Here is a 19,554-nt window from a genome sequence, read left to right as displayed (position 1 = left end):
GAAAAAGCTGGCACTGCCTATACAGATCATGCCTGTGTGCCTCTATAAAGAAACAGGATATGTTCAGGCTGATATTAATTTCACTCTAAACTTCTCTCGAAAGATAAAGCTTTATATCTAATTTACAGTTCAACAAACACACACATAGATCTTAGCATGTAAGTTATTTATAGCCAGCAAACATCTCACCAGTATAAACAGGCTACTCAGATCCTCTCCCACACCAGTACTGTAGAATTAAATTGTGTCCTTGCTATATTTCCAACCAAGGATAGGTCTCTTGTGCTCTCATTCTGCCAGCAGTCTGATTGAACATACATTAAGCTGGGAGGATCAGAGAGCCCAGACCCTCCCAGGGTATATTTTTTAAAGCTTTTTGTCCCCTCCTACACACATTGAGCTGCCAGATATAAAGTTTGCTGTTGCACAAGATATAGTCAGGCATTCACTGTCCTCAATAGCATTCTGTGCAAGATAAAAATGCAGAGATTCTTTAAAAAAAAAAAAATGAAAACTTTGCTGTTTGCAAAGATAAAATAAATAAAATATGCTCTGGGGCGCTTGCGATGTTTACTAAAAGTTTATCTAATGATTATCAAAAGATTTATCTATAATACAAAATCCCCATAGACATCATATTTTATTGAAAATCCAGTAAACAAGAATTCCAAAACTCCCTCCCAACAATTGTATACAATTCCTGGGTTAACAGCAACTTAACGAACCCATATAGTACTGAATAAACAACAGTATATATACCTCAACTCCATCCCTTCCCCCACCTCAATCTCTATTCCTGATCTTATTCTTCTATTTCTTTCTCCCTCTTCCTCCCTCCTTTTCTCTTTCATCATTTTACTATTTTCTTCCTCTTTTCTTGACTCTCCCTGACACGTCTTTAAATCTCCCTGTACAAAGAGGTGCACAGGGCTCGATTTATCAATCCCTTCTTCTCCCTTCGACTGCAGGCTCTCACAAGAGAATCTGCAGTCAGGATTTGCACGCTAGTGCAAAATAGTGCTCATGCGCAATGTTAAATTCCGGCAGCGGATTCCGCCAGAGGAGAGCTTGGGTGGACATTGGTGAATATGTCTGCCCCTGTCCGCCCTTGATTGATAAATTGAGCCCTATGCACAGTATTGAATACAACTTTTACTACTTGTATGGACGATTCTCTCAATTACCGGAAAAGAGAAGATTTGAATGTAAATTTACGTCTCATAATCAATTATTTTGTGTTTTCTACTTAAACTCCATTAAGAATATTAAAAGATGGCATGCTAATAATTTAGATAACCTGTGAACACAGAAAATAGAGGCGCCTCATAGGACAATATCGTTTGGACAGATGGATAACAAGCAAGTCACGGACACCCTCTTACAGGGGGGTACTCACACAGAGAGAGGCACAACAGTGTGCCTGATACAGCAGGACGGGACCTTTAGTCGCCCGACAGACGTTAGCACAGGATCCCTCACGTGAATGGCAGCAGCCAGTCGGCAAAAGCAGAGGATCTGATGTCACAGTGGGAGCCGTCCAAGGAGTAGCCAATTGCAGTGCTAATAATCCGGCATAATATGAGTGGCAGTTCGATTAGCCAAAACAAATGCCACAAACGTAGAGCAGGTGGTAATTCAAAGGCTAAAAACTGGAAACTCTGTGATAGTGATACCACAGATAACCTATAGGAGGCGCTAATCAACAAATATTGTGGGTTACCCAAGTGTAAATATACATTTATAAAAAACCCAAAAATTTAAAAAAATTATGGAGATAGCAAAATAAAATACAAGAATGATTAAAAGAATTATTATAATCAACAGATGAATGTATATATGTATATACACACGTGGCACTGGGTAGTAGCCAATATGAACGGTGTAAGTAGACAGTCCCACAAAAGTCCGTAAAGAAAGAAGGCAGCTCTCGGTCTTCACTTCACAAGTGATGCAACTTCTGAGATGAAAAACTGTAATCAAAACAAAAACAGAGGCGCCACATGTGTAGGTCAATGGAAACCACAAAAGCCAAACTGGACAAGATACAGGGTACTCACAAACTTGAAGGCACTCTCTTGTGCCTATTAGAGGCAGGCTGGTATTCAATCAGCAAACCAGCTGGCTGTATATGGGAATCCCCGTCGTGGTGTCTTGTAGCAGTGGATCTCCTTGGCGGCAACCCTGAAGAAGGATCCGATTTGGAAAATAAGTGAATGGAAATCCCTGAATTTATGAAAATATGCAGTGAGTGAGCGTGATCACGTCTGACCGTGAGCTTACACTGTGTGAGGAAGCTATCTAGGCAAGGGTTGCCGCCAAGGAGATCCACTGCTACAAGACACCACGACGGGGATTCCCATATACAGCCAGCTGGTTTGCTGATTGAATACCAGCCTGCCTCTAATAGGCACAAGAGAGTGCCTTCACGTTTGTGACTACCCTGTATCTTGTCCAGTTTGGCTTTTGTGGTTTCCATTGACCTACACATGTGGCGCCTCTGTTTTTGTTTTGATTACAGTTTTCCATCTCGGTAATTCAAAGGCCAACAGTTTATTAGGACCAAAGAATATAATTAAAACAAGTAAGAATGTACAGCAACGCGTTTCTCAACCTAAAGGTTGTTTCATCAGGCTGTTACTAGCAAAAGAAAACCTGCTCTACTTAAAACAGTCTAAAACCAATCACAGGCCAAAGCTCGCTCACACACCTCCCAGATGGAATAGGCGTGACAAGATACGCCTATTAGGAGATTCAATCAACATAAATTGTACACCAAATAGAAGGTGTGTGACAGGCAAAGGGCTGCGATTACAAGAATGAGTAAATTAATATAAATATACCCATACAACATATTAAAAATAGATAAAACAACAGCACATAAATAACAATAAATTACACATAATCCATAACAAATATATAGGTACTAAAATTGATCCCATGTTAAAAGACTTAATATACAATATTTTAAAATATATATGAGTAAACGTATGTCCATGATATTTTTCACAGCTGCAAAATGACATGTGCAAAGTCAGTCCAAAACTGATTGACATAAATCATTTAGTAACAAAAATTAGCAACATGCCAGAATAAATGCAAATTATAAAAACATATGGAATAAGTGGACATATAAATAGCGGTTCAATATATGGTGTAAATCACATATAGCCCCTATCTATAAACATTTGATATAGATTTTAACAAATGATTATATAAGAATTAATGTAACCACATATAAAATACAGATATATAAGAAATGAATTGATAGCATATATATATCCACAATAGATAAATTCACTGGTCGCCTTTAAAACATATTGGCCTCTTCTGGCACTTAAACAGCAACTCTATTACCCATTTTATCCTTTAGCGTTGAAACTTTTTACATAATCTGTTGTTGTTTTATATATATTTAATGTTTCATGCCATACCATTTGTTTATCATTCTAGTCCTATTACCTCCAGCGATGTAAAATGTAAAATATACTTTTATATATCAGTTAGGAGGTCTATATTTTTCTAGTGACCCAAGAGTGGTCAATATGTAACTACTATTTAATTTATTCTTCATGTTTTGGTCGGTTCAAAAGTGGCCGGTGATGTAGTTACTCGAGTGATCTACCTTTAAAAGAAACTACCACCAAATGATTCAGCGCAATACTATCTCAGCAAAGGTTTAAAAAAATGTTTTTTTGAAAAATATATATTAATTGAGTAATATAGTAAAACTAAACAATTACAAACCTAACACCTATACTTATGTAGAAAATAAGAGATGAAAATATATATATTAGTTGGAAAATGATAATAATAAGAAAAATAATAAAAGTAAAAGTAAACTAATATAAAAGTCTTGTTAGTGAGAACAGATACATTTGTATATATCCCTCTCCAAATGTGAACACAGTCTTACTGTTGATTGTAGTGGTTCCAAAAAATACTCCTTTCTGACCCAGCTGCAGCTATTTCAAACACGCTGCGTGTCTTGCAGTTTGATCACCAAACACTTCTCTCCCAGAAAAACAGCGCAGTCTGTGAAAGAAAGAAGGACTCCAATAGTGCAATATTGTATGAAATAAGCACTCTTTATTTACATCAAGTAAGCCAAATACTCACAATATCTGGCGTGGTTAAAATCACATAAGGGTATCTTTAAAATATCAGTTGAACTTGAGCTATCCTGTGGTCTGTACACGCTTGGGAAGTGAACAGCGATATACCGGTCGGCGTGTGACGTCACCACCCGACAACAGCTGATTCTGTTTGACACTCCGTCTGCATACACTGACTCACAGTGCTCTCAGAATCTCGGCCTCAATGCGTTTCTCGCCCCCTGCTGGGCGCTTTTTCAAGAGGAATAATTACCAATCTTTTGCTCCTCTATTTATACATGGTCTACTAGCGCCATCTAGCTCTCATGAGCAAAATGACATTTGGGACACAGCTAATGCTTCTATATACATATAATGCACTAATACCTGTCTTAATTCTATTTCCTAAAAACAATTAGTAACATATATAACAACATTACACCTCAAATGATTAATATTATAAAACATATGTTATATAAAAATAATTAATTAAAAACCTTCTATTGTACTAAAAACACTATTTGATATTTCTCTTGTTAAGTGTGTTCAGTCCACGGGTCATCCATTACTTATGGGATATATTCTCCTTCCCAACAGGAAGTTGCAAGAGGATCACCCAAGCAGAGCTGCTACATAGCTCCTCCCCTCACATGTCATATCCTGTCATTCTCTTGCAACCCTCAACAAAGAAGGAGGTCGCGAGAGGAGTTGGAGTTTTTACTTAATTATTCTTCAATCAAAAGTTTGTTATTTTAAAATGACACCGGAGTGTGCCGTTGTTTGTATCTCAGGCAGTATTTGGAGAAGAATCTGCCTGCGTTTTTCTATGATCTTAGCAGACGTAACTAAGATCCGCTGGCTGTTCTCGACATTCTGAGGAGTAGGGTAACTTCAGAAAGAGGGGAATAGCATGCGGGGTCCCCCGCAAATGAGGTATGTGCAGTACATTATTTTCTGGGAATGGAATTGACTAAGAAAATACTGCTGTTACCCATATGATGTAAGTACAGCCTTAAATGCAGTAGTAGCGACTGGTATCAGGCTGATAAATATATGCGCAGTTGAGTTATTTTCTAGGGACTAGAATTTGACTGAGAAAATACTGTTAATACTGAAATAATGCTTAAGCCTTATCTGCAGTGGAAGCGACTGGTAGCAGGCTTAGTGATAACTTTGCATGACATTCATAATGTTGTTTTTAAAATGTTTACTGGCATGTTATTCGTTTTGTGAGGTACTTTGGTGATAAATCTTTTTGGGCATGATTTTTTTCCACATGGCTAACGTATTATCAGGTCTCCCACTGTTGTAATATGAGTGGGAGGGACCTTGTTTTAGCGCCTTGTTGCGCAATTAAAATTCTAGCACAGTCTTCCTGTTTCTTCCTCCTTGATCCAGGACGTCTCTAGAGAGCTTAGGGGTCTTCAAAATTAGTTTTTGAGGGAGGTAATCAGTCACAGCAGATCTGTGACAGTGTGTTTGACTGTGATAAAAGCGTTAAATCTTAATTTGATATCCGTTTTTGGGTATTGAGGGGTTAATCATCCTTTTGCTAATGGGTGCAATCCTCTGCTAATTAATACTTTTCTCGTTCAGAATTGTTGACTATAACTGAATTAGTTTTCCTTGTTATTCAACTGTATTTTTAAAAGCGCTGCAGCGTTTTTTATATTGCTTGTAAACTTATTGAAAGTGATTTCCAAGCTTGCTAGCTTCATTGCTAGTCTGTTTAAACATGTCTGCTTGTTTATTATGTTCAAAAGCCGATGTGGAGCCCAGTAGAAATATGTGTACCAATTGTATTGATATTACTTTGAATAAAAGTCAATCTGTACCGATAAAGAAATTATCACCAGACAACGAGGGGGAAGTTATGCCGTCTAACTCTCCTCACGTGTCAGTAACTGCGTCTCCCGCTCGGGAGGTGCGTAAGATTGAGGCGCCAAGTACATCAAGGCCCTTACAAATCACTTTACATGATATGGCTAATGTTATGAAAGAAGTATTATACAATATGTCCGAATTAAGAGGCAAGCGTGATAGCTCTGGGTTAAGGACAGAACGCGCTGATGACACGAGAGCCATGTCTGATACTGCGTCACAATTTGCAGAACATGAGGACGGTGAGCTTCATTCTGTCGGTGACGGTTCTGATCCGGGGAGACCGGATTCGGAAATTTCAAATTTTAAATTTAAGCTTGAGAACCTCCGCGTGTTACTAGGGGAGGTGTTAGCGGCTCTGAATGATTGCGACACGGTGGCAATCCCAGAGAAATTATGTAGGTTGGATAGATACTATGCGGTACCGGTGTGTACTGACGTTTTTCCTATACCAAAAAGGCTTACAGAAATTATTAGTAAGGAGTGGGATAGACCCGGTGTGCCCTTTTCCCCTCCTCCGATATTTAGAAAAATGTTCCCTATAGACGCCACCACACGAGACTTATGGCAGACGGTCCCTAAGGTGGAGGGAGCAGTTTCTACTTTAGCCAAGCGTACCACTATCCCGGTGGAGGATAGCTGTGCTTTCTCAGATCCAATGGATAAAAAATTAGAGGGTTACCTTAAGAAAATTTTTGTTCAACAAGGTTTTATATTGCAGCCTCTTGCATGCATTGCGCCTGTCACGGCTGCAGCGGCATTCTGGTTTGAGTCTCTGGAAGAGGCGATTCGCACAGCACCATTGGATGAGACTTTTAGCAAAGTTAGAACACTTAAACTGGCTAATGCGTTTGTTTCGGATGCCGTAGTGCATTTAACCAAACTTACGGCTAAAAATTCCGGATTCTCCATACAGGCGCGCAGGGCGCTATGGCTTAAATCCTGGTCAGCAGATGTAACTTCTAAGTCTAAACTACTTAACATTCCTTTCAAAGGGCAGACCTTATTCGGTCCCGGCTTGAAGGAAATTATTGCTGACATTACGGGAGGTAAGGGCCACACCCTTCCTCAGGACAGGGCCAAATCAAAGGCCAAACAGTCTAATTTTCGTGCCTTTCGTAACTTCAAGGCAAGAGCAGCATCAACTTCCTCCGCTCCAAAACAGGAAGGAACTACTGCTCGTTACAGACAGGGTTGGAAAGGCAACCAGTCATGGAACAAGGGCAAGCAGGCCAGAAAGCCTACTTCCGCCCCTAAGACAGCATGAAGACGGGGCCCCCTCTCCGGAGACGGATCTAGTGGGGGGCAGACTTTCTCTCTTCGCCCAGGCCTGGGCAAGAGATGTACAGGATCCCTGGACGTTGGAGATTATATCTCAGGGATACCTTCTGGATTTCAAAACTTCTCCTCCACAACGGAGGTTTCATCTGTCAAGGTTATCAACAAACCTAGTAAAGAAAGAGGCATTTCTACAATGTGTACAAGACCAATCTTAGACTTAAAAATCTTAAACAAATTCCTAAGGGTTCCATCGTTCAAGATGGAAACCATTCGGACCATCCTGCCCATGATCCAAGAGGGTCAATATATGACCACAGTGGACTTAAAGGATGCCTACCTTCACATACCGATTCACAAAGATCATTATCGGTACCTAAGATTTGCCTTTCTAGACAGGCATTACCAGTTTGTAGCTCTTCCCTTCGGGTTAGCTACGGCCCCGAGAATTTTTACAAAGGTTCTGGGCTCACTTCTGGCGGTACTAAGACCACGAGGCATAGCGGTGGCTCCGTACCTAGACGACATTCTGATTCAAGCGTCAAGTTTTCAAAATGCAAAGTCTCATACAGAGATAGTTCTGGCATTTCTGAGGTCGCATGGGTGGAAAGTGAACGTGGAAAAGAGTTCTCTGTTACCGCTCACAAGGGTTCCTTTTCTAGGGACTCTTATAGATTCTGTAGAGATGAAGATTTACCTGACTGAGTCCAGGTTATCAAAGATTCTCAATGCTTGCCGTGCCCTTCACTCCATTCTAAGCCCATCAGTAGCTCAGTGTATGGAAGTAATCGGCTTGATGGTCGCGGCAATGGACATAGTGCCATTTGCGCGCCTGCATCTCAGACCGCTGCAACTATGCATGCTAAGTCAGTGGAACGGGGATTACTCAGATCTGTCCCCTTTGCTAAATCTGGACCAGGAGACCAGAGATTCTCTTCTCTGGTGGTTGTCACGGGTTCATCTGTCCGAAGGAATGACCTTTCGCAAACCAGATTGGACGATTGTAACAACAGACACCAGCCTTCTAGGCTGGGGAGCAGTCTGGAACTCCCTGAAGGCTCAGGGATCGTGGACTCAGGAGGAGAAACTCCTACCAATCAACATTCTAGAATTAAGAGCAATATTCAATGCTCTTCTAGCTTGGCCTCAGTTAGCAACACTGAGGTTCATCAGGTTTCAGTCGGACAACATCACGACTGTGGCTTACATCAATCATCAAGGAGGAACCAGGAGTTCCCTAGCGATGTTGGAAGTCTCAAAGATAATTCGCTGGGCAGAGTCACACTCTTGCCACCTGTCAGCGATCTACATCCCAGGTGTGGAGAACTGGGAAGCGGATTTTCTAAGTCGCCAGACTTTTCATCCGGGGGAGTGAGAACTACACCCGGAGGTATTTGCTCAACTGATTCGGCGTTGGGGCAAACCGGATCTGGATCTTATGGCATCTCGCCAGAACGCCAAGCTTCCTCGTTACGGATCCAGGTCCAGGGACCCAGGAGCGGTGCTGGTAGATGCACTTGCAGCCCCTTGGGTTTTCAACATAGCTTATGTGTTTCCACCTTTTCTGTTGCTACCTCGACTGATTGCCAGGATCAAACAGGAGAGAGCATCGGTGATTCTGATAGCGCCTGCGTGGCCACGCAGGACCTGGTATGCAGACCTAGTGGACATGTCGTCCTGTCCACCATGGTCTCTACCTCTGAGGCAGGACCTTCTAATTCAGGGTCCTTTCAACCATCCAAACCTAATTTCTCTGAGGCTGACTGCTTGGAGATTGAACGCTTGATTCTATCAAAGCGTGGGTTTTCGGATTCGGTTATTGATACATTGATACAGGCTCGGAAACCTGTTACCAGAAAAATTTACCATAAGATATGGCGTAAATATTTATATTGGTGTGAATCCAAGAGTTACTCATGGAGTAAGGTTAGGATTCCTAGGATATTGGCTTTTATACAAGAGGGTTTAGAAAAGGGCTTATCCGCTAGTTCACTAAAGGGACAGATTTCTGCTCTGTCTATTCTTTTACACAAGCATCTGGCAGGGAATCCAGACGTCCAGGCTTTTTGTCAGGCTTTGGCTAGGATTAAGCCTGTGTTTAAGGCTGTTGCTCCTCCGTGGAGCTTAAACTTTGTTCTTAAAGTTCTTCAAGGTGTTCCATTTGAACCCCTTCATTCCATTGATATTAAGTTTTTATCTTGGAAAGTTCTGTTTTTGATGGCTATTTCCTCGGCTCGAAGAGTCTCGGAGTTATCTTCCTTACATTGTGATTCTCCTTATCTGATCTTTCATTCAGACAAGGTAGTCCTGCGTACTAAACCTGGGTTTTTGCCCTAGGTTGTTTCTAACAGGAATATCAATCAAGAGATTGTTGTTCCATCTTTGTGTCCTAATCCTTCTTCAAAGAAGGAACGTCTTTTGCATAATCTAGACGTGGTCCGTGCCCTGAAGTTCTACTTACAGGCAACTAAAGATTTTCGACAAACTTCTTCCCTGTTTGTCGTTTACTCTGGACAGAGGAGAGGTCAAAGGGCTTCGGCTACCTCTCTCTCTTTTTGGCTTCGTAGCATAATACGTTTAGCCTATGAGACTGCTGGACAGCAGCCTCCTGAAAGAATTACAGCTCATTCCACTAGAGCTGTGGCTTCCACTTGGGCCTTTAAAAATTAGGCCTCTGTTGAACAGATTTGCAAGGCTGCAACTTGGTCTTCACTTCATACTTTTTCCAAATTTTACAAATTTGACACTTTTGCTTCTTCAGAGGCTGTTTTTGGGAGAAAGGTTCTACAGGCAGTGGTTCCTTCTGTTTAATGTTCCTGCCTTGTCCCTCCCTTCATCCGTGTACTTTAGCTTTGGTATTGGTATCCCATAAGTAATGGATGACCCGTGGACTGAACACACTTAACAAGAGAAAACATAATTTATGCTTACCTGATAAATTTATTTCTCTTGTAGTGTGTTCAGTCCACGGCCCGCCCTGTCTTTTTGAGGCAGGTTCTAAATTCTAACTCCAGTCACCACTGCACCCTATAGTTTCTCCTTTCTCGTCTTGTTTCGGTCGAATGACTGGATATGACATGTGAGGGGAGGAGCTATATAGCAGCTCTGCTTCGGTGATCCTCTTGCAACTTCCTGTTGGGAAGGAGAATATATCCCATAAGTAATGGATGACCCGTGGACTGAACACACTACAAGAGAAATAAATTTATCAGGTAAGCATAAATTATGTTTTTGAAATAAAATAACTACATACAATTCCATATATTATAACATTTAATTAAATTTCAATACGTAAAAATCTAAACTCATACACCAATTCATAATAATAGCACTATTACAACACCTTCTAATTCTTAATCAGATTGTTGAAAAACTTTCACATCTAAAAGAGTCTGTCTAAGTGATAAATGCTGCCACATCTAGATCAACATATAGACCATTAGGCGCGAGGGTCCCCAATTTATATATCCAAAATGTCTCTCTACGCCTAAGGTCTAAAAGTCTATTGCCACCCCTAAAATTGGGTTTAACCACTTCAATACCCTTCACAGTCAGGCATTTTGAATCACATGCATGGCTTTGAGAGTAATGAATTGGTACACTATGTTTTAATATAGGTTTCTTTATGTTGTAAACATGTTCACTGTATCTTTTTGATAGGCATCTCTTCGTACGACCTACATACTTCAGTCCACAACTGCACTCTAGTAAATAAACTACATAGGTACTCTTACAGGTGATAAATTGTTTTACCCTAAACTCTTGTCCTGTTACTGATCTAAAAATAGATCTCTCTTTATCAATGCATTTACACATAGGACATCTTGCTTTATGGCATCTATATGTGCCCTTCAAACTCAACTCAAGTTTTTATTACTATTACATTGTATTGGTTTACTCTCTTTTAACTTGCTAGGGGCAAGTAAATTCTTTAAACTGGTATTCTTCCTATACACTACCTTCGGATTTATATCAAGATTTTCTTTTAATAGGGGGTCTCCCTTTAGTATTGGCCAATATTTATGCAGTATTTTTTTCACATTCATAATACCCTCACCATATGTGGTGATAAATTTAACAGACTGTTTTTCTTGTTCACAAGATTTTTCTTTTTGTTTACTTAATAATGTTTCCCTATCTAAATTTTCAACTTCATCCATAATATATGTAACATGTTCCCCATTATGAGCTTTACAAATTAATTTATCTTTTAAAACCTCTGCTTCAGTATGGTAGTCACTTATTCTAGAACAATTCCTTTTTAGCCTTATAAATTGACTTTTGGGAATATTTTTCACCCATTTTTTATAATGGCCACTAGTGGCATGCAATAGGCTATTACTGTCTACTGATTTTCTATAATTCTTAGTATAGATTTTATTGTCCTCTACAAACACCAATAGATCCAAAAATTCAATCTTTTGGTTTTGAATGTTACCAACAAATTTTACATGTTTAAAAAGTCAATAAAATTTGCTGCCTCAATCTCTGGTCCCTCCCAAATTATAAGACATCATCGATAAAACGCTTATAAAATATTAAATTATGTTTAAAAGGGCCATCTCTCCAAATGTATTCATCTTCAAATAAACCCATTAATAAATTAGCATACGATGGGGCAAATTTCGTCCCCATCGCAGTGCCACATATTTGATGGTAAAACTCTTTTTCAAATTGAAAATAGTTGTGTTCTAAGACATATTTCATACAATGTTCCAAAAACTAAATTTGATGGTCTGGAAAGATTCTTTTTTTCTTTAAAAAATATGAACTAGCCTTTATTCCAATTGAATGTTGTATTATGGGGTACAGTGAGGTTACATCACAAGTGATGAATCTCATGTCACTATTCCATTTTACCTTCTTGAGTTCCTGTATTAAATGTACACCATCCCTAAGATAAGAATTAAGTTGAGTAACAAGTGGATTGAGAAAATAATCAATATAACTCGATAGATAGGCTGTTAATGAATCTATCCCAGATACAATCAGTCTCCCTGGAGGGTTGGAGACCGATTTGTGTATCTTGGGAAGATGATACATAACAGCCAATCTAGGGTGTTCATTATATAAAAAATTAAACTCATCTTTAGTTAGAATTTTTTCTGACAATCCTATATTTAAAACACCTTTTAATTCTAATAAAAATGCCTTTGTAGGGTCATTCTTTAATTTTATATATGTGGTTGAATCATTTAATAAACGTAGTGCCTCAGCAATATAAACTTCACGATCTTGTATCACTATCTCCCCACCTTTATCGGCTTGGTGGATAGTGATATTGTTATTCTTCATTAATTGATTCAAACTGCTTCTTTCAAATTTATTAAGATTATCTTTAAAATTTCTATCAACTGTTATTAATTCAAGTTCTTTTTCGACCAAATTTTTAAAAGTCTTAATATATTCACCTTGTGCATTGGTTGGATAAAATATATATTTAGCTTTTTTATCGCTATGTATAAAGATGTCATTTGAATCAATTGGAGAGTCACTTCCTAATAACAAGTTCATGTTTTCCAGAGTTTCAACATCATCAACTTGAAGTACACTTTTGTATCTCGCTCCAAACTGTGTAATTTTTTGAGCAAAAAATCTCTTGAGCGTAATATTTCTTATGAATATCTGGAAATCAATGAATACCTGGAATTTATCAAGATTCTTTTTTGGGGGCAAAAGTTAAGCCCTTGCACAACAAGGCCATACTTCCACTATCAATAGTATAGGACGATAGGTTATAAATACTTGCTTCATTTTTATCTCTTAATAGACTCTTGCATTTTTTAAATAGTTTCCTCTTCCCTGCTCTACATCCTCTCTTTCGCTGAACCTTCTTTTTCGTTGGTTCTGCCCCCCCTCCCTCTCTAGACCCCCTATTAAAAGAAAATATTAATATAAATCCGAAGGTAGTGTATAGGAAGAATACCAGTTTAAAGAATTTACTTTCCCCTAGCAAGTTAAAAGAGAGTAAACCAATACAATGTAATAGTAATGAAAACTTTTTGAGTTTGAAGGGCACATAAAGCAAGATGTCCTATGTGTAAATGCATTGATAAAGAGAGATCTATTTTTAGATCAGTAACAGGACAAGAGTTTAGGGTAAAACAATTTATCACCTGTAAGAGTACCTATGTAGTTTATTTACTAGAGTGCAGTTGTGGACTGAAGTATGTAGGTCGTACGAAGAGATGCCTATCAAAAAGATACAGTGAACATGTTTACAACATAAAGAAACCTATATTAAAACATAGTGTACCAATTCATTACTCTCAAAGCCATGCATGTGATCCAAAATGCCTGACTGTGAAGGGTATTGAAGTGGTTAAACCCAATTCTAGGGGTGGTAATAGACTTTTAGACCTTAGGCGTAGAGAGACATTTTGGATATATAAATTGGGGACCCTCGCGCCTAATGGTCTAAATGTTGATCTAGATGTGGCAGCATTTATCACTTAGACAGACTCTTTTAGATGTGAAAGTTTTTCAACAATCTGATTAAGAATTAGAAGGTGTTGTAATAGTGCTATTATTATGAATTGGTGTATGAGTTTAGATTTTTAGAAGTATTGAAATTTTATTAAATGTTATAATATATGGAATTGTATGTAGTTATTTTATTTCAAAATATCAAATAGTGTTTTTAGTATAATAGAAGGTTTTTAATTAATTATTTTTATATAACATATGTTTTATAATATTAATCATTTGAGGTGTAATGTTGTTATATATGTTACTAATTGTTTTTAGGAAATAGAATTAAGACAGGTATTAGTGCATTATATGTATATAGAAGCATTAGCTGTGTCCCAAATGTCATTTTGCTCATGAGAGCTAGATGACGCTAGTAGACCATGTATAAATAGAGGAGCAAAAGATTGGTAATTATTCCTCTTGAAAAAGCGCCCAGCAGGGGGCGAGAAATGCGTTGAGGCCGAGATTCTGAGAGCACTGTGAGTCAGTGTATGCAGACGGAGTGTCAAACAGAATCAGCTGTTGTCGGGTGGTGACGTCACATGCCGACCGGTATATCGCTGTTCACTTCCCAAGCATGTACAGACCACAGGATAGCTCAAGTTCAACTGATATTTTAAAGATACCCTTATGTGATTTTAACCACGCCAGATATTGTGAGTATTTGGCTTACTTGATGTAAATAAAGAGTGCTTATTTCATACAATATTGCACTATTGGAGTCTTTCTTTCTTTCACAGACTGCACTGTTTTTCTGGGAGAGAAATACCTTTAAAAGAAAACTGAGGTTTTATTTTCCAGACAGTTATTGTCTTTAAAAACGTATAATTGTGCAATCACTGAGCATAGATTCCCTCTTCTATTTTAATATATGTATACACAACTTGTTTGTATGTATCTCAGACAGTTATTACCTTTCAGAATGTGTTGTAGTGTGAACTCTGTCCATAGCCTCTTGCTTTTGATTGGATAAGTGTATTCTCAATATGCTTAGCTGTATTTCAGTCAGTTCTACTAATGAGAAGGAATGAAAACATTGTGTACATATAAATTGTATTTCTCTTGTTAAGTGTAGTCAGTCCACGGGTCATCCATTACTTATGGGATTATATCTCTTCCCCAACAGGAAGTTGCAAGAGGATCACCCAAGCAGAGCTGCTATATAGCTCCTCCCCTCACATGTCATATCCAGTCATCCTCTTGCAACCTAACTAAAGATAGGTCGTTGTGAGAGGTCTGTGGTGTTTTTAAACTTAGTTTATTTCTTCAATCAAAAGTTTGTTATTTTAAATGGCACCGGAGTGTGCTGTTTGTTTCTCAGGCAGCATTAGAAGAAGAATCTGCCTGCGTTTTCTATGATCTTAGCAGACGTAACTAAGATCCACTGGCTGTTCTCGCACATTCTGAGGAGTGAGGTAACTTCAGAAAAGGGGAATAGCATGCAGGGCCCCCCTGCAAACGAGGTATGTGCAGTAAATTATTTTTCTAAGCAATGGAATTGACTGAGAAATTACTGCGGATACCAATGTAATGTAAGTTCAGCCTTAAATGCAGTGGTAGCGACTGGTATTAGGCTGAGGAGTGTGTGTACACTGAAGTATTTTTGTAGGGAATGGAATTTGACTCAGAAAATACTGTTAATACTGAAGTAATGTGTGAGCCTTAACTGCAGTAAAAGCGACTGGTAGCAGGCTTATTAATAACAATTCATAACTTTTAAAATGTATGTTCAAAACGTTTACTGGCATGTTAATCATTTTTTGTGAGGTACTTGGTGATAAAACTTATTGGGGCATGATTTTTACCACATGGCTAACTTTTGTTTCTGCATAGAAACAGTTAACTGAGCTTCCCCACTGTTGTAATATGAGTGGGAGGGGCCTATTTTAGCGCTTTTTTGCGTAGTAAAAATTCAGTCACAATCTTCCTACTTCATCCTCCATGATCCAGGACGTCTCTAGAGAGCTCAGGGGTCTTCAAAATTCATTTTGAGGGAGGTAATTAGTCACAGCAGACCTGTGACAGTGTGTTTGACTGTGATAAAAACGTTAATTATTAAATTGTTATCCGTTTTTGGGTATTAAGGGGTTAATCATCCATTTGCTGGTGGGTGCAATCCTTTGCTAACTTAATACATTTACTGTGAAAATTTGGTTGCTATAACTAATTTGGTTCATTGTTATTTCAACTGTGACAGCTTTTTGTGCTTCTTAAAGGCACAGTAGCGTTTTTTATATTGCTTGTAAATTTATTTGAAAAGTATTTTCCAAGCTTGCTAGTCTCATTGCTAGTCTGTTTAAACATGTCTGACACAGATGAATCTGTTTGTTCACTATGTATGAAGGCCAATGTGGAGCCCCATAGAATGTTGTGTACTAAATGCATTGATGTAACTTTAAATAAAAGTCAATCTTTACATGCAAAGAAATTATCACCAGACAACGAGGGGGAAGTTATGCCGACTAACTCTCCTCACGTGTCAGTACCTTCGCTCAGGAGGTGCGTGATTTTGTGGCGCCAAGTACATCAGGGAGGCCCTTACAAATCACTTTGCAAGACATGGCTATTGTTATGACAGAAGTATTATCTAAATTGCCAGAATTAAGAGGCAAGCGTGATAGCTCTGGGTTAAGGACAGAGCGTGGTGATGATGTGAGAGCCATGTCCGATACTGCGTCACAATTTGCAGAACATGAAGACGGAGAGCTTCATTCTGTGGGTGACGGATCTGATCCAGGGAGACTGGATTCAGAGATTTCTAATTTTAAATTTAAGCTTGAGAACCTCCGCATATTGCTAGGGGAGGTATTAGCGGCTCTGAATGATTGTAACACGGTTGCAATTCCAGAAAAATTATGTAGGTTGGATAGATACTATGCGGTACCGGTGTGTACTAACGTGTTTCCTATACCTAAAAGGCTTACAGAGATTATTAGCAAGGAGTGGGATAGACCCGGTGTGCCTTTTTCCCCTCCTCCCATATTTAGGAAAATGTTTCCTATAGACCCCACCACACGAGACTTATGGCAGATGGTCCCTAAGGTGGAGGGAGCGGTTTCTACTTTAGCTAAGCGTACCACTATCCCGGTGGAGGATAGTTGTGCCTTTTCAGATCCAATGGATGAAAAATTAGAAGGTTACCGTAAGAAAATGTTTGTTCAACAAGGTTTTATCTTACAGCCCCTTGCATGCATTGCGCCTGTCACTGCTGCGGTGGCATTCTGGTTTGAGTCTCTGGAAGAGGCCATTCGCACAGCTCCATTGGATGAAATTATGAACAAGCTTAAAGCACTTAAGCTAGCTAACGCATTTGTTTCTGATGCCGTCGTACATTTAACCAAACTTACGGCTAAGAACTCCGGATTCGCCATCCAAGCGCGCAGAGCGCTATGGCTTAAATCCTGGTCAGCTGACGTGACTTCTAAATCTAAATTGCTTAATATTCCTTTCAAAGGGCAGACCTTATTCGGGCCCGGCTTGAAAGAAATTATCGCTGAGATTACGGGAGGTAAGGGCCATGCTCTACCTCAGGACAGGGCCAAATCAAAGGCCAAACAGTCTAATTTTCGTGCCTTTCGTAACCTCAAGGCAGGAGCAGCATCAACTTCCTCCGCTTCAAAACAGGAAGGAGCTGTTGAACAAAGTGACCGGGTCCACCTCTCTTCCTCTCCCTATTCCTCTCCCCCTCTCCTGACTAAACTCCTGCCTGACCTCCTCTATAACCTCTCGTCTAAACTCAGTCCTGAGGAACTGTAATAGTTCCGGTCTAACCTACCCCTTATCCCACCCTTCTGACATACTCCAACAAAAAGTGAATGTGCCCAAATGAAAGGGGTCAAAATAAATAACAAAAAATAAAAAGTGCTCAAAGTGTGAAAGGGATATAAATAAAAGAGGATAAGTAGTATTTAACAAACAAAAATGTATAAGAAGACTAAAATGAGGATATGTAAACAAAATCTAACTATGGGATGGGTAGGGGCTTACAGGGAATGGGGTATGGAATGAAAGGGAATGGGGTATGGGATGAATGGAAATGGGGTATGGGATGAAAGGGAATGGGGTATGGAGTGTAGTATGAGAGGGAATGGGGTATGGAGTGTATGTAGTGTTATTGATAAGTGTATGTATGTTTTGAATGTGTTTGCGTGCAAATGGGTTAAGTATACAGAAAAACCACTCGCACACTCACCCAAACCAACTCTCGCTCACTACCACTAACTCACTATCTCACACTATCACGAACTCACTAACTCACACTACCACTAATTTACTAACTCTCTCACACCACCACTAACTAACTCTCTCACACTACCACTAACTAACTCTCACACTACCACTAACTCACACTACCACTAACTAAGTCTCACAATAACACTAACTCACTCTCTCACACTAACACTAACTCTCACAAGAACACTAACTCTCACAGTAATGCACTAAATATCTCTCTATAATCTCCAAAAACCCACCAGCAACACAGTCAAAGATGCCATGCTTGTGGCGTGTTTATATACCCTATGTAAATGTTTAATGATTTACCGGTTTGCCTTGTAAATTATGTTCAGGTGTGCTTTGTTAGTAATTAGTATGTGTGCAATGTGTATTAGTTGTGTGAATTTGCGCATGCTCATATTGAGTTAGTATTTGTAAAATGTGTAGAATGCGATGATGTCATAGTGATCGTTTTGCATAACATTGCCCAAAAGTATTATGTGTAAATCTAAATGTTGATTTGTGATGGTGTCTTATTTGTGAAGTGTTGTAAATGTTTGATTGTAATAATATTCTGTAATGTTGAATGCGAGTGTTTTGTTTGTGTATGAGTGTGAAATTCTTTTTTCGTGTTGTTTTGTTCCATGTTGTAGGATCGTAAGGTTTATCTGTATTCCTCGTTTAGTGTAAAAAAATGTTTTCCACTTGTGAATGTGTAATTCGTATGTGCTATGTTGCGTGATTGTTGTTAGTACATTTGCTGTGTGTTTTTGTTGTGCATTATGTGGTATACGTAATATGACAGAGCAGTGCGTATTTCTCGCGAGATCGAGTGTTAGGTGAAAAATGCGTTTGTTTGATTTCTCATTGATCTCTATGGGAGAATGTTTAACGCGGCCGTGATTCCGCTTCTTAAATAAACGCGGTAGTCATGTTACCGCGACGCGTTACAAGGTTGTTTTGAGACTCGTAATACTGACATTATGAAAAGTGTGCAAAGGAAATAAAATACACGTAACTAACACACCCCTCCTAACGCAAAACTTGTAATCTAGGCGATTGTGATTTTAGAATAGTATTTAGTTATTTTAAAACGCTAATACAATTTTAACCAAAAATTTTTTTTAGTTTTTTATAATAATTTCTATTTACTACACAATATATTATATCAATGTGATAAAGAATAATGATCTACAGCTGTGCCTCGAATAAAATGTTGCTACGTCTCAGGAGTGTCCTCAAGCAATGTTGGTGTATTTATCAGAAGCAATTGCCATCAGCGTGTTACGTATTGTAATTATGACTATTAATAATTAATAGCAGTATAAAATTATTGTCAGCAATATCTACAATTAATATAGCAGAATTGATCAATACACTCCAGTAAGATGTTAAATCTCTGTAGTGTACCCCAAAATATCATTATTTAGATATCTATAAATTTGACAACAATATTATTATTAAAAATGTATATTTAATCTAAATATATAGGCCTAGATTTGGAGTTTTGTCGGTAACGACCCGAAAAACTAACGCCGGCTTTTTTCTGGCCGCACCATAAAAATTACTCTGGTATCGAGAGTCCACATAAAGGCTGCGTTAGGCTCCAAAAAAGGAG

General features: G+C 38.8%; 1 protein-coding gene across 2 annotated transcripts in view; it reads right to left on the bottom strand.

The window, feature by feature from the left end:
* The window catches only part of LOC128642788 (multidrug and toxin extrusion protein 1-like), a 676,487-nt gene that overhangs the window by 581,764 nt on the left and 75,169 nt on the right, over positions 1-19,554 (bottom strand). Inside the window, exon 1 of one of the 2 annotated variants that reach the window (XM_053695586.1) lies at positions 190-314. The exons of the other annotated variant lie outside the window; for it this stretch is intronic. The gene's annotated coding sequence lies outside the window, so the exon portion shown is untranslated. Of the gene's footprint in view, positions 1-189; positions 315-19,554 lie in introns of those variants that run through there. 2 annotated transcript variants of the gene reach the window in all.

This window comes from Bombina bombina, chromosome 12 (assembly GCF_027579735.1).
Source record: "Bombina bombina isolate aBomBom1 chromosome 12, aBomBom1.pri, whole genome shotgun sequence".
Lineage (NCBI taxonomy): Eukaryota > Metazoa > Chordata > Amphibia > Anura > Bombinatoridae > Bombina > Bombina bombina.
The sequence above is the reverse complement of the archived record's forward strand: the minus strand, read 5'-3'. Positions and strand labels throughout refer to the sequence as shown.